Source organism: Lygodium microphyllum, chromosome 25, assembly GCF_053477565.2.
Source record: "Lygodium microphyllum isolate KBCC chromosome 25, Lygodium_microphyllum_v1.1.10, whole genome shotgun sequence".
In the NCBI taxonomy this organism is placed as follows: Eukaryota; Viridiplantae; Streptophyta; class Polypodiopsida; order Schizaeales; family Lygodiaceae; genus Lygodium; species Lygodium microphyllum.
The window spans coordinates 44,811,000-44,815,988 of NC_141159.1; positions in this window are offsets into that span (position 1 = coordinate 44,811,000).

Here is a 4,989-nt window from a genome sequence, read left to right on the forward strand (position 1 = left end):
ATGCTGGACGTAGGGGTATTCTACCCATTACTCAAGTATTGAAAATATATTTCTTTTGGCCCACTCTTAGAGCTGACATTGAAAGATATGTCTGTGAGTGCAAGATATGCCAAAAAGTAAAGTATGACAGTAATAAACCACCTGGTCTACTGAAGCCATTAGCTATTCCCAATAAGCCTTGGGAAAGTATAGCCATGGACTTTATCATGGAGCTTCCTCGCACACAAGTAGGCAACAATGCAATCTGGACTATCATTGATAGATTCCGTAAGCAAGCTCACTTTATACCTGTGTGAAAGACAATCAAAGCCCGATCATATAGCTAAGCTATTCATTGCTCATATTTTCAAACATCATAGCATGCCTAAGTCCATTATAAGTGATCGAGATCCCCGCATGACCAGCCTCTTTTGGTAAGCTCTCTTCGAGAACCTTGGGACAAAGTTAAAGTTTTCATCCTCTTATTATTCTCAAACGGATGAGCACAGTGAAAGTGCTAATTCTACTGTTTTGGACCTTTTGAAATCCTATGTCTCTGATAATCAAAGAGAATGGGAAAAGTATTTGCCTTTAGTAGAGTTTGCATAATACGATGCACTCTAGTACTGGTAAGGCACCCTTTGAGATCATCTATGGTAAGCCTCATTTACCACCCATCCTTCTTACGAAGGATAAGATATTTGCAGCAGATGAGTTTGTTAGAGACATTGATACAGATTTCACTCAAGTAAAAGTTACTATCCAAAGAACACAAGAGAAGTAGAAACACGAAGCTAATAAGCATCGTCGTAAGCTAGATCTCAAATTGGGACAACATGTTTTTCTTAAGTTTGAGAAGGCTCGCTTAAAGAAGCAGAAAGGTCAAAAGGGTAAAGTGGTTAAGCTTTCTAATTGCTATTATGGCCCTTTTCAAGATCAAAGATAAGATAAATGATGTGACTTTTTGTTTGGATCTATCAAGTCATTTGAACATTCATAATGCTTTCCATATAAGTTTGCTACGTCCCTATATTGGAGAACCTTCAATGGAACCAATGAAGGAAGATTTACCTGACATAGAAGAAATATAAGAGTTCCTTGTGCTTGAAAGAATTTTACACCATCAAGACAATACTCTCAAGGTGAGGTAATATATTACAAAAGTATACGGTTAAGTTTAAGAATTATCCCCCATTGGACGCTTAGTTTATGATTGAGAGAGAACTACAAGGCTTTCCAGATCTTCTTAAGGACTATATATCCCCTCTACAGTTGAGGTCAATTGTTTAGAAGCTAGCGGGATGTCACTAAATCGATTACTTATTATGTATTCTCTATTTAATAAATTCATGTCACTAAATTAATGGCTTGCTTTTCTTTAAGTGTTGATCATGATCTAGCATGGCCACGAGACCATTTAGAGACCAATATTCCTAGTGTATCACTTAATGGGGTGATCAGAGCACTGTGACAGGGATATTTGGTACATGCAGTACAAGTTATAAAGGAAGAAAGAAGTGTCTGCCAAGTGTAAGATTGTATACAAGAACCAATGAGTTACACATAAATAAAAATGGATTAAGTTATAAGAAGAGGAAGTGCATTAGCATTGTGTATATGTATTTATGCGTGCATCCGAGGATGCCTGGGAACATTTACTTGTGTGTAATGAGCATTGCATTCATTTGGGGTCATCCTCTCCCTCACAAGTTAAGTTTTAAGGACTTTTCTTTCATTAAGAAAGACGAGAGAGGTAACTCTCTTACTAAGAAAGACAAGAGACGTGATCCTCTAGAAGTAAGGAGAGAAGTGATTTTCTCTTTCTAAGGTCTAAAAAGACACAAGCTTTTGTGTGGAAGTCAATCTTAAGGTTGAGGCCCAAGGCAATATAATGAACTCTCCTTAAGGTGGTTGCATGGACCACAAGTTAAGAGTACAGATTGAGAAGCTATTATTTTTAAAAAAGACATGGTGAATCCATTTTAAAAATATCTCGCGATAGAAAGGCAGTCTCTAAAAACGAGCCGTGCAAGTTATCGAAAAAAATGAGATCTATAACTTTTGTGTTGGATATTTTTTCATCTGAACAATGCACAGAGAGATATCTCAAAATTAGTGCTCTAAACTAAGTCCTAGAATAACCACATCTTGTATGAAGATAAACTCAAGTCTCTCTCCAAGAAGAGAAGCTCTTGAAAGCCTATAAAAGAGGAGGCTCTTCTTGGGTGTGAGGGAGGTAAATGAAGCATCACTTCGCATGCATCCAAGAGGAGAAGAGAAGGTGCAAGTGTTGCGGAAGCTCTGCTGAAATCAAGTTCCAAGAGGAGAAGAGAAGGTGCAAGTGCTGTGGAAGCTTTGCTGAAATCAAACGCCAAGAGGAGAGCCCTATATATATTGTGTAGGAGAGAAGGAGACTCAAGAAGGATCGAAAGGTGCTAACTTCCAAGTTGTATAAGTGTTAGCCAGTTGTATACCGTGCAAGGAACGGTGATCTTGTTTCCAAGATCTACAAGTAAGAATTGACTTATGTGTAACGGAGGAGCTTGCTCCTTGTCAATAATATAACTTCACAAGGGGGGGACTGGCCCATCTTCCAATTTCTAGTGTATTGCCAATTTCTCTACCTCCCTCTCTCTCTCTACATCTTTCTTTTCTCTCATCTATTCTCCCTCTATGCTAACATAATATTCGCCATATATATTTTAAGTATATAAGAAAGTCGAGTGTGTATCTCGGATCTTATAACACATACTCTCTCTGTTTGTTTGCCTTCTATTTTAGCTTATTTTTTCTCATTTCTCTCTTGGTTCTCTATCTCTCTCTCTCCTTTTATTCTCCCCCCTCTCCTCTTTTTTCTTTCTCTCTCCTTTTCTTTTTTCCTTTTTTTTTTCTTCTTCTTCTCTCTCTCTCTATCTTTTCTTTTTAAAATTTTTCTTTTCTCTCTCTCTCTCTCTTTCTCTCTTCTTCTTCTTCTTCTTATTATTATTTCATTTTCTTCCCCCTCTCCCTTAATCTCTCTTAAAGTATATAAATTTTATATTTTCCCTATATATAATTCTCTCTTTATGTTTATATTCTCTCTTCTTCTCCTCTCTCTCTCCATCCCCTTTTCTTCTCCTTCCCTTTCTCCTAATTTTCTTTTTTTCTTATTTCCCTCTCTCTCTTTTAAATTTTATCTTCTCTCTCTCTCTCTCTCTTTCTTTTCTCTCTAAAAAAATATTTAAATTTAAAAAAGATTTTTCTCTTTTTTCTTTTTCCCTATCTCTCTTCCTCTTTTCTTCTTTCTTCTTATTCTTTTTCTCTCTCTGTCTCTCTCCCCCTCTCATATTTTCCTTCTTTCTTCTCTTTTTTTCTTTTTTTTCTTCTTCTCTTTTAAAATTTTTTCTCTTTCTTTTAAATTTTATATTTTCTCTCTATATTTCTATCTCTATGTTCAAAATCTCTTTTTTTTTCTTATTTTTTCTCTCTCCATTTCTTCTCTCTGTCTCTCTCCCCCCTCTCTCTTTTCCTTTTTTCTTTCTCTCTCTCTCTCTCAAATTTTATATTTTCTCTCTCTCTATAATTCTCTTTCTCTTTGTTCCCCCCTCTCTCTTTCCCTCTCATCTTATTTCTTTTTTGCTCTTTGTATATTTCTCTCTCTCTCTCTTTTTATTTTAATTAAAAAATGTTTAAATTAAAAAGTTTAATCTAATTGAGAGAGAGAGAGAGGGGGAAGGGAGATTATCTTCTCTCTCTTTTAAATTTTATCTTCTCTCTCTCTCTCTCTCTCTTTTTTTTCTCTCTAAAAAAATATTTAAATTTAAAAAAGACTTTTTTTTCCCCATCTCTCTTCCTCTCTTCCTCTTTTTTTCTTTCTTCTTATTCTTTTTCTCTCTCTGTCTCTCTCCCCCCTCTCTTCTCTTTTTTTTCTCTTTTTTCTTCTCTTTTAAATTTTTTTCTCTTTCTTTTAAATTTTATATTTTCTCTCTATATTTCTATCTCTATGTTCAAAATCTCTCTTTTTTTTCTTATTTTTTCTCTCTCCATTTCTTCTCTCTGTCTCTCTCCCCCCTCTCTCTTTTCCTTTTTTCTCTCTTTCTCTCTCTCTCAAATTTTATATTTTCTCTCTCTATAATTCTTTTTCTCTTTGTTCCCCCCTCTCTCTTTCCCTCTCATCTTCTTTCTTTTTTGCTCTTTGTATATTTCTCTCTCTCTCTCTCTCTTTATTTTAATTAAAAAATGTTTAAATTAAAAAGTTTAATCTAATTGAGAGAGAGAGGGGGGAAGGGAGATTAAAAAATGTTAATTTAAAAAAGATTATTCTCTTTCCTCTTTTCCCCTCATCTCTCTATCTTCTTCTTTTTATCTTTTTTCTTCTTCTTCTTCTCTCTCTCTCTCTCTCTCTCTCTCTTTCTATCTCCCTCTCAAAGTATGAAAAACTATGTTAAAAAAACTTTAAATTAAAAAAAGCTTTAAAAAATTTAAATTAAAAAATTGAGAGAGAGAGAGAGAGAGAGAGAGAGAGAGAAACAGAGAGAAATATTTGATTTTAAAAAAAGTTTAATTTTATTGTGAGAGAGAGAGAGAGAGAGAGAGAGAGAGAGAGAGAGAGAGAGAGAGAGAGAGAGAGAGAGAGACCTAGGCCCTACACATGAGAGAGAGAGAGAGGGCAGAGGGGGAGGAATTTAATTAAAAAAGGAAGGGAGAAAAGAAAGACAGAGATTATAAGTGAGAGAAAGGGGAGGGGGTTTTAATTTAAAAAAGGAAGTAAGGGGAGGGAGGGGGGAGGGTAGGAGACTTTAATGAAAAAAGGGAGAGGAAAAAAAAAGAGAGAGATTACAGGTGAGAAAGAGAGGAAAGAAAGAGGTTTTGTTCAAAAAAAGGAGGTTTAAAAAAAGAAATAAAGTTTGAAAAACCCTCTAAAAGTTCGAGATTTTTTAGAACCTATAGTGAAAATAATATAATAGTAAGATGGAAATGGGACTAATATGTTGAGACCTCATGTTTTTTTGGTCTTGAAAAGGGCATTTG